At 46.0% G+C, this 10,865-nt stretch overlaps 1 long non-coding RNA gene across 1 annotated transcript; it reads left to right on the top strand.

Moving 5' to 3' along the window:
* Positions 1–7,379: 7,379 nt before the first annotated feature.
* Positions 7,380–10,639, top strand: LOC120893018 (uncharacterized). The gene is made up of 3 exons (XR_005737921.2): positions 7,380–7,537; positions 7,665–7,747; positions 10,342–10,639. It is a non-coding gene; the product is annotated as an uncharacterized LOC120893018 (long non-coding RNA).
* Positions 10,640–10,865: the final 226 nt, after the last annotated feature.

Genomic DNA, 10,865 nt, shown 5'->3' with positions numbered 1-10,865 from the left:
CTCTGTCCAGGCCCTCCCAACACCTACTACGTTGGACTCTCCCAGCAAGGGAGAACAATTGCTCCTCACCAGGCTGGGGCCATCTTTTGGAGGGACAACCACCACCATCTCCCCTCTACAATCACCTATTTTGCTTCTTTTCTCAGTTCCCTTGAGAACCTATCCTTGGGAGGCCACTATGGCTTCTCCTGCATGGGACCTGGCCTCTCCACGGGTCGATCCACTGCAGGTCCTTTACACAGAGGGTCAGATTAGGCAGGAGTCACACTGAGAGGGGTGCTGAGTCAGAAGTGGGGGCCTCCTAGTTCTGCCCTCAGTTCCACTCTACTCACTTGCTAAAGGGTCAGGAAGGAGGGTGTGCCCACTGCCCCTGAGTCCAGCCCCTGCTTGTGTCCCCTAGGCCTTCACGCTGGCCTAGAAGCTGATGTGAAAATTCGACCCGTAGCTCCTCTACTAACCAGTATTAAGTGTAAAGCACTTACACTCCCTGAGCATGTATTTCTACTTAAAATGACAGGTCTGGATACAGGCACTTGACCGTGATAAGCTGTAGCGTGGACCTCTCTGTGAGGCAGGTGGAGAAGTAAAGGCCAGAGATGAGGATACATCTCCCAGGTTCCCAAGGGGATTGACCCCTGTTGCTAGGAGGACCTGTGTCACAGTCTGGCTGGGCACAATCAGGAGCCACTTGTCAAAAGAAACTAACTTTATTTTTAGAACCACACACCTCAAACAAAACAGCTCCTCAGGAAAAAACCCTCAGAGCCCAACTGCCACCACCGGCTTCCCACAAGCCTCTCACCCTCACACCAGCCTCTCCACCTCCCACAATCCTCCTGCTCTTGAGGGCAATTGGCTGGGTCACGTGGGCAGAGCCAAAAAAGTCCCCCAATGAGCAGCTCCGTGACCTGAAAGGGCGGGGAAACAGCCCAATGAGCATCACCACAGAGTAGCCAATCAGCTAGATGTTGCTGGGCCGCTGTGAGCCAATCATCAGCTGGCAGTCTGAAGGGCAGGGAAACAGCCCAATGAGCATCACCGCAGAGTAGCCAATCAGCTAGATGTTGCTGGGTGGCTGTGAGCCAATCATCAGCTGGCAGTCTGAAAGTTTGCTGGGGCTCTCAACAGACCTGCTTGAATAGATGCCCTGCTGTATCCTCCTTCACCTCCCCACTTACCTACGGGAGAGTCCGGCGGGGCCTTGTGAATAGATTACTTGCAGTGGAACCCTCATAGAGGCCACTTCAGGGGGACACAATCTAAGAGACCTTGAATTCAGAGCAGCCACCAGAAGCCCTCTTTTCACGCTGCTCCCGCTTGTTGAAAACCGTGGCAGGATGGAGGGGAGGGAAGCGGGCCTCCCTCACACACCCAGCCCAGGGCCTGGCCTGCCAAGAGTGACCACTCTGCGTGACTCCAGTGACTTGGTGCAGAAAAGAGCCTCCCAGGCTGTTGTCCACTCAAAGCCACACTACAAAAGGGCCCTTCTTCATCCCGGCTGGTTCAGGCCAGGTCCTAAGAAGGAAATAAAGGGTAGAGAGTGAGGGTGGGGTCAACCAGGCTTAATTCTGTGTGCCAGAAAAAGCTATTTCCACCCTTAGGCCAGGAGAAAAGTGCCTCGCAGAAGGTCAAACCCTAGGCGTTGCTGTCCCCGCTGTGCACGGCACACAGTGTGCCTGTGTTATATGTTCTCTGTGCCACACGCCATGCACGCTATGCACCATGCGGGATACGTGATGCATACAAATGCCATACATATATGCGGTACACATGTTACACATTATACACACGTCATGTTATATGCTATACATGCACACATCTGCTGCGTGTTGTGTGGCGTTGTAGTATGCGGTGTGCATATCCCATGGTGCGCAGGCGCACATGACATTGTTTCATGAGCAGGTCGTGTGTTTTATGTGTGGCACGCTGCATGTGGTTTGTGCAGCACATGTACACTACTGTGTGTTACGTACTATACACACATAGTTTTTGAGAAACGATTGGATGTGATTGTTATCTTTATTCTTTTTTTTCCCCCATCTGGAGTCTTTCAAAATTCTTTCTCTAGCTTTAATTCTCTGTAGTTTGAAAATGAAATGTGTAGGGGAAGAGTTTTTTTTTTTTTTAAATCATGTGTTCTGTCTTCTATGTTTCCTGGATATGTACTTTAGTATCTGATGTTAATTAGGGGAAATTTTCCATTGTTATTGTTTCTAATATTTCTTCTGTTCTTTTTTTTCTTTCTTCTCCTTCTGATGTCCCCATTATGTGTCTACATTTAATAGCTGTCCCACTATATCCTTGTTCTGTTGGTTTTTTTATTTGTTTGTTTTCCTTGATGTTTCTCCTCTATGCTTTTCATATCTATATAAGCTGTAGATGGACACAATACCTTTATTTTGTGTATATTTATGTGGTGTCAGGGATCGAACTCAGTGCCTCATGCATGCTAGGTAGTAGCTCTACCACTGAGCCAAACCCCAGCCCCCGAGTTTTGGAAATTTCTATTAATATACTCTTTTTTATGTAATTTTTAAAATTTATATATGACAGCAGAATGCATTACAATTCTTATTACACATACAGAGCAAAATTTTTCATATCTCTGGTTGTATACATAGTATATTCACACCAATTTGTGTCTTCATACCTGTACTTTGGATAGTAATGATCATCACATTCCACCATCATGAATTACCCCATGCCGTCCCCTCCCACCCCTCATATTCTTAAACTGACAGAGTCTTTCTTCAGCTCTGTCCAGTCTACTAATGGGCCCATTGGCCATGATTTGGATCTTTCATATCCACAAAGGATCATATGGTAAAGGCTGGCCCCTAACCTACGGCACTATTGGGAGATAGAGCCTAGAGGGAGGAAGTTAGGTTATTGGGGTCATGCCCTTGAAGGGGATATTGGGATCCTGGCTCCTTCCTGTCTCTCACTTTGTTTCCTGGCCACCATGAGGTGAACTGGCCTGCTCTGTCATGTGCTCCCACTACGATGTACAGTGCTACCACAGACCCAAAGCAACAGAAACAAGTGACCATGGACTGAAACCTCTGAAGTGGTGAGCCAAATAAATTTTTTCTCCTTATAAGTTGATTATCTCAGGTATTTTGTTACAGTGACACAAGACTACCTACACACTATCAAAGGCTTCATTTCTATTATTGGGCTTTTCATTTCTAACATTTTTCCCCTTGGGATTTCTATCTTTTTGCATTGCCAATATGTTCCTGCATGTTTGCTACTTTAAGGTCCTTAGCATATTAATCATAGTTGTTTTATTTAGTGAGTACTGTGTGTGTATGTCTGTAGTAGTGAGGATTAAATCCAAGGGTGTTTGGTATACCCCAGCCCTTCTTATTATTTTTTTAATTTTAGTTTTCCATCTATTTATTTATTTATTTATTTTTATTTTTTTGTGGAGCTGGGGATTGAACCCAGGGCCTTATGCATGCAAGGCAAGCACTCTACCAACTTAGCAATCCCCCCATCTCTTTTTTTTTTTTTTTAATTTGAGATAAGGTCTTGCTAAATTGCCTAGGCTGGCCTCAAACGTGCAATCCTCCTTCCTCAGTTTCCAGAGTAGCTGAGATTACAGGCACATGCCACTGGCCCTGGGTAATCATGATTGTTTTAAATTCTCTGACAATTCCAATATCTCTGCCAACTCTGGTTCTCATGTTTATCTGCCCCTGTTTGTTTTTTATTTGGTTTCGTTTGGCTTTTGTGTGCCTTGTGATTGTTTCTCGGTGGTGGACATGAGGTCCTGAATAACAGGAACTGCTGTACGGACGCCCACAGTGCTACAGTGTGCCGTGTGGGCAAGAGGAATTGCTCGGTGATAGTTAGCCTGGGGTTACCTAGTCTCTAGAACAGTGCTGTGGCTTACTTCAAATGATTCTGCCAGAAGCACAAAGGAATTTTCCTCTGCTCACTATGGGGACCTACCCAGAGGTCAATCTCACGACATTGGACCCCCCACTCCCCTGACTGGGTCCCCTGGAGGTTTTACGCTCTGACTCATTCACACTCGCCTTCATCACTTTGCCAATGACAGTTCAAGATTTCCTACCCCAACACTGGTGTCCCCCCTGCCAAGGCCTCTGGGTTTCTACTCTAGTAAGCGACACCCCCCCTCTGTCTGGGGCAACCGTTCCTCTTGTCATTAGGATGCAGTGGTGACTTCCAAGCTCCCCAGGTGGAACTTGAAACTAAAAGTCCACTTTCCTCTTTTGTTCCTTTTTTAAAATTAGACAGTCATGTTAATTTTCAGTAAATCTTTAAATATTCTTGATGAGGATACTTTGTAAGATTGTTTTCTGAGTATCTTCTCCCTGTCTTTGGCTTAACTACTTATTCTCTCGATGAAGAGAAAAATCCCAGTTATAATAAAATCTAAATTGTCAATTTTTCTTTTGTCTTTTTGGATAGTGTTTTCAGTGTGTCTTTTTGTTTAGTGCTTTTAATGTCTTTTTGGTTCAAAGAAATGTAAGCATGAACATTACGGAGTACTTCCAGGAAGCTTCCTTAGAAGGACAGGGTCTAGCCAGGCACAGTGGCACACGCCTATAATCCCAGTTGGCTTGAGGGGCTGAGGCAGGAAGATCTCAAGTTCTAAGGCAGCCTCTGCAACTTAGTGAGACTCTAAGCCATTTAGGAAAGTACTGTCTCAAAATAAAGGATATAAAGGGCTGGGAGGTGGCTCCATGGTTAAGTGCCCCTGGGTTCAATCCCCAGTACTAAAAGTTAAAATTAAAAATAAAATAGAGGGGCTGGGGTTGTGGCTCAGCGGTAGAACACTTGCCTAGCACGTGTGAGGCCCTGGGTTCGATCCTCAGCACCACATAAAGTTAAATAAATAAAATAAAGGTATTGTATTCAGCTACAACTAAAATATAAATACTAAAATAAATAAATAAATAAATAAATAAAAATAAAATAGAGTACTATGGTTTGGATATGGCTTGAGTGTGTCTCCCAAAGGTTCATGTGGTAGAAACACGTATGTGTGTGTGTGTGTGTGTGTGTGTGTGTGTGTGTGTGACAATGTTGAGAGGTGTGGCACACTGAAGAGGTCAGGCCCAGTGAGAGGTGATTAGATCATGGGGTCCATCCTCATCCTTATAAAGGGATAGGGCTGGTCTCAGGGTGAGGTGACTCTTGGGAGAGCTGCATATTCTCCAGTGAGGTCACCCTGTGAGCCTGACCCCTTCTACAACTCCCATTTCCCTTTCCTTTTCTTCACCGTCTTGTGAGGCAGCCAGGGTGGAGGGGCCCTCACCAGAGGCCAATCAAGTGAGGCCACCTGATCTTCAACTTTGAGGCTCTTAAAACTGTGAGCTGAATAATCTATGTATTGTTACCCAGTCCCAAATATTTTGCTATAGCAACACAAATCAAATCTACACAAAGGTTAAATGAAATCTCAACAGGAACAATATCCTTCAGAAGAGGAGAAAGAGAGGGCAGGGATGAGCGTGCACAGAGAAGAGACCAGCTACAAGCCAAGGAGAAAGGCCTCTGAGGAAACCAGCCCTGACCATGCTTTGACCTTGGACTTCCAGCCTCCAGAACTGTGGAGAAGCGAATGTCTGTTGTGTAAGCCTCCCCAGCCTCCCAAACAGACTAGGACAGTGCCTCCAGCCCGAGGTTCCCTCTGGACTGCCAGGATGGGGCAGAAATGCACATGAGTGAGGTGTCCTGGGCCTCAGCTCCACAGTCCTCTCAGCGGATCCCGGGCCTGGCAGGGTGGGGTCCCCTCCAAGGCCACCATCCCCAAATCAAGCCCCTTTCCACCCCACCCTGCCCATAACATCTGCTCATCTGACAGATCTCTGAGTCCAATTTGGGGACCACCATCTTTTTCCTGGTTTTCAAAGGTGGATTTACTTAGCACATTTCACCCAGAAGGAAATTATAATCCCCTTGTGGAAATCAAAGATGATGAACCAAATGAGATGTGCAAAGTTTACTTCTCCAGAGCTTACAATAGCAAGGGAGTCAGCTACCCTCACCTGTGCTTTGGCAGAGTGTCTGAAGGCAGGCAGAGGGTTGAGGAAGTATCACAGTGGGTAAGGGACAGCTCCAGGGGTGCCCTGGCTGGAGGCTGCTGACTGGGAAGGCTGGAGGCTGCTCACTAGAAGCAGGGCATTCTAGGATGGGCTAGAGATCCATATATATATATATTTAGTTACAGATGAACACAAGACCTGTATTTTACTTATTCATTTTTTATGTGGTGCTGAGGATTAAACCCAGTGCCTCACACATGCCAGGCAAGTGCTTTACCACTAAGCTAAAGCCCCAGCCCAGGATCCATGTTGGCCTTCTCTGATTGGTCCCAAATTGGAAATGGGGACAAAATTTAGGGAAGCATGCGATTACTAATCAAATCCTGACCATTTGGAGATGACTGTTACAGTGGTTATAGTTTAGTTTCCTGCACTGTATGCTATAGATATCTTGAGACAAGGTCTCTGGAAATTGCCCAGTCTGGCCTCTGACTTGCTACCTTGCTACCGGCAGCCTCCAGAGTAACTGAGATTACAGATGTGTGCCACCTGCCTGGGCTTGTTTCCCCCCCACTCTCTCAGGCCCAGCTAGACCTCACTGACTCAGCAATACTGCTTGGGTCCAGATAAAACCACACGGAAAATCCCTTTCTGAAGTTTGGTTTTCAGAGAAGAGATGCTGCCATTTGTTAGTGGTCTGCAGAATAAGGGCAAAATGGAAGGTCACCGCTGTCCTGTCTTTCCTGGTATCAGGCCCCTTTGGTATCCTACTTGTCTAGAGGTAACTAGGGAGCCACACACATCTGTGCCTCTGAGGGCAGATGTTAATTTTTTCATTTACAAAGCAGAGGCCCCCAAACTCCCTCAGTTCATGGAGGCCTAGGTGTCTCAGACAATTTTCAGCACTGCCTAGGACAAAGGAAACAAACTAGTTTGTTTATTAAGTAGTTTGGTCCAAACCTCTTAACAAGTATCTATAGGACAATAATGTAGTAGGCATTTGAGAAAGAGGTATGCATCAATTCAAAGTGAACAGTTGGCTGAAAGTGTGGCAATCCTGTAATCCCAGCAGCTCAGGAGGCTGAGGCAGAAGGATTGCAAACTCAAGACCAGCCTCAGCAAATTAGGGAGACCCTGTCTCAAAATAAAATAATAATAATAAGAAGAACAACAACTGGGGATGTAGTTCAGTGGTTAAGCACCCCCTGTGTTCAATCAACTCTGGTACCAAAACATCCCCGGGACAGGAGGGCCTGGTGGACGCCCACCCTGATTGCCTGACCCATGGTGATTTCCACGTGGAACTAAGCTCACCTGTGCAGAGGCAGGGCAGTGGTGTCCTCAGCACGCAGACTGATGGGGGTTTGCACGCTGACCAGCAGAGGGCTGGGTGCTTCCCTCCGAACAGAGCCCTGCAGAGCCAGAGAGAGCCGGGTCTCTCCCCTCCACCTACTTTTCCACTGGCCAGTTCAGCCTCCTGCAGGAATCAGGGAAGGGCGACGCGGCGGGAAGCAGAGGTGGGTCCTGTACCAAGCGCCCAGCTGTGGGGTCGCCCCTATCAGAGAGCATAGGCACAGAGATCCATGCTCCAGGGACCCCATGGATGGATGAGATACACATAACTGACAGAAACCCGTTTACCAGGAGTGGTGACCATCGTGGAACCCCAGCGACCCGGAGGATGAGGCAGGAGGATCACATGGCCATCGTCCCAAGAAAGCCTGTGGGTCAGTTGTGGTGGACGCGACTCTGGGGCGTGAAGGGGGCTCCGGTGGTGACCCGCAGAGAACCCCGAAGGGCCGCGGGGACGGAAAAGCCACTTGACAGAGAAGCCAAGGTCGGGTCGGTCTGTCTGCAGGGTCAGGGAGCCTCCCGGAGCTGGGGGTGGGCGAGCTTCTCACGCTGTTGGGGACACAGTGGGTACTGCAGTGCGTGTTTAAAAGAATCGCTCTGCAGAAAGAAGGGAAATACACTATTTTTGGAACTATAGGGTATTTTTTCCTTTTTCTGCACCTTTGAAGTTTTCTGAACTTCTGCAGGTGTCACTAGAACAAAACCCTGGACTCCTCGCTACCTACGGAGGCTGAAGTCTGAAAAGGGGAGTTTCCAAGCGCAGCGCAGCCTGGGGCCAAGCCCAGGGCAGTAGGGAGCGCGGGGACCCCGAGAACCTGGCTCGGAAGGAAGCTGTTGGCAGGATGATCTTTAATCATAAAAGCCCTGAGTGCAGGGCGCATTGTGAAGATAGGATCCAGCGAGACAGAGTCCAGGGTGACGTAGCAAGAAGCAGCTCCCGGGTGCCTGAGAGGCGGCAGGCGGGGCGCGGGATAGGGCGACACCTGCTGGCCGTCGCCGAGCCCCTGCCCTGACGGTGAAACAAGTCATTGCAGGTTCCAAGCTGAGTGGGCTGCTGGGTCCCAGGGCTTCATTTCCACCTGAGCAACAAAGGCAGCTGTCCAGCCTCCCAGAGGTGTGGGGATAGGGACACTTGTGAACTGTGAAAATCTGCAAGCCTCAATATGGAAAGCATCCCAAAGAAACTCAAAGGGCATAAGGGCGAATCTCACGTCTACTCTGGAGAGGGAAAGAGAGTTAAGACAAAACGAGCATAAGGTAAAAAGGAAAAGATTGGTTTTTCTAAAAATTGTCCACGTTTGGGGTGGAGGTCGCTCAGCGGTATAGCACGTACTTAGCCTGCACAAGGCCCTATCAATCCCCAGCCACAAAAATAAATTAACTAATTCATAATAAAGAAATGAAGACTACATTAAAATTATGTTTTTTTTAAAGACTTCATTAGGAGAAAGAAAGCAAATCAACAATGATTCGGAGGGTATTTGCAATGCATATACCTGAAAAGGGATTTATACCCAGAATATATGTCCTTTTTGAAAAAAAAATCCATGAACCAAGCTACAACTCAGCAAATTAAAACCTAGAGCAGGTCTTCCTAGAAAGGAACCAGAAAGCCCATTAACTGTGAAAAGATGCCTAACCTAATCAAGAAAATATAAATTAAAACAATGATATGCAATCCCATACCCACTAGATTAGTAAAACCTCTACCAACATAGAGTGTTAGGAAAGACTTAGGGGGAAGAACTTGCAGACACTGCTGGTGGAAATGTGAATGGGTTCGATCATTTTAGAACACAGCATGACTTGACCTAATAAAGGTGAACACCTAATAAAGGTGCCTCCCAGTAGCCAGTAATGCCAGTGCTCCCTGTGTGTACCTGGCAAAGATTACTGCAATTTTAATCAAAATCCCAGCAAGCTTTTTAGTTGAGATTGGCAAGTTTATTGTAAAATTGATATGGAAATGTAAAGAACCTATCGTGGCCAAAATAGCTCTAAGAACAAACTTACATTACCTGATTTCAAGACTTATTATAAAGTTGTAGAAATCAAGACAGTATGATATGGATCTAAAGATCCATAAAAAGAAGGAAAAAATAGAAAGCACAGAAATAGACCCAATCATATAAGCTTTTATCTGTCAGCCTTCCGTTGCTCTGTCAAGTACCTGAGGTATATCAACTTAAAAAGAAGAAAACTGGGAAACAAAAAGAAGATGATTGAGGCATCCCCTTTAAAGGGCATGCCCCACTGATTTAAGATCTCCCACCAGGCTACATACCTCCTCCTAAAGTTTTTACCATCTCCCAACAGCACCACCCTGAGAGAAAGCTTTTAACACTCTGGTTGACATTCCAGATCCAAACTATAGCAATGGTCAATTAATGGTCAACAAAGGCAGTTCAATGGAGAAAGCATAATCTTTTTTTAAGAAATAGTCATATATAAAACAATTTGAGCCTAACCTTTACTTCTCACCATTTCCAAAAATTAACGTGAAATAAGTCACATATGTAAGTTGGAGAACTAAAAGCATAAAACTGCTAGAAGAAGTAAAAAATTCTGGAAGAAAAGATAATAGGGAAATTTAGCAACTGTACGGTCCACAAATTTTAAAGGGACACTCCTCCCTTCAAGAGGTGGAGCTTAGCTAGGCCTGTAAATCCCAGCATTGAGCTCAGGTGGTTGAGGCAGGAGGATAGTGAGTTGAAAGGCAGCCTCAGCAACTTAGCAAGGCGCTAAGCAACTCAGTGAGACTCTGTCTCTAAATAAATACAAAATAGGGCTGGAGATGTAGCTCAGTAGTTGAGTGTCCCCTGAGTTCAATCCCTGGTACCAAATTCTCTTCTAGCAAAGAGAATATAGCAGATATGGTGGGACGTCAGTTTTGAGATTCGTGTATAAAAAAAACTGCAGTTTTCACTGTGGGTTCTCTGTCTGTCTCTGTTTGTTATTTACTTTGCAGGGGACACCGATTGCCATAGCATGAAACTCCCAGGGAAGAGAGCAATCAGCTGCCTTGCTATTGGAAGAGGCCCTTGTGGTGAGGAGCAGGAGGGTTACCATCGATCTCACACATGAGCTTGGCAGCAGATAGTCCCCTCACCAACCTGAAGATGACCACGACCCCCACAAACAAGGGACAGCTGATTGCAACCTCATGAAAGATTGGGTGGCCAGAACTACCTAGCTAAGCTGCTCCCATATTCCTGATGCATGGAAACTGTGAAGTAATAAAAGCGTTTATTGTTTAAAGATGCTAATCTTGAGCATAATTTATTATATGGTAACTAACTCAGTGACAATGAGCTTGGCAAAAAGTTCTTAAAATATGACACAAAATATGACATAAAGTATAATAGAAAAAATTCATAAATCGGATTTTTAAATACTTTTATTTATTTATTTTTTTATGTGGTGCTGAGGATTGAACCCAGGGCCTCACATAAATCAGATTTTTAATCAAAATTTAAAAATTCATTTTTTGGT

This window comes from Ictidomys tridecemlineatus, chromosome 7, assembly GCF_052094955.1.
Source record: "Ictidomys tridecemlineatus isolate mIctTri1 chromosome 7, mIctTri1.hap1, whole genome shotgun sequence".
Lineage (NCBI taxonomy): Eukaryota > Metazoa > Chordata > Mammalia > Rodentia > Sciuridae > Ictidomys > Ictidomys tridecemlineatus.
This window is presented reverse-complemented; position numbering and strand designations above follow the sequence as displayed.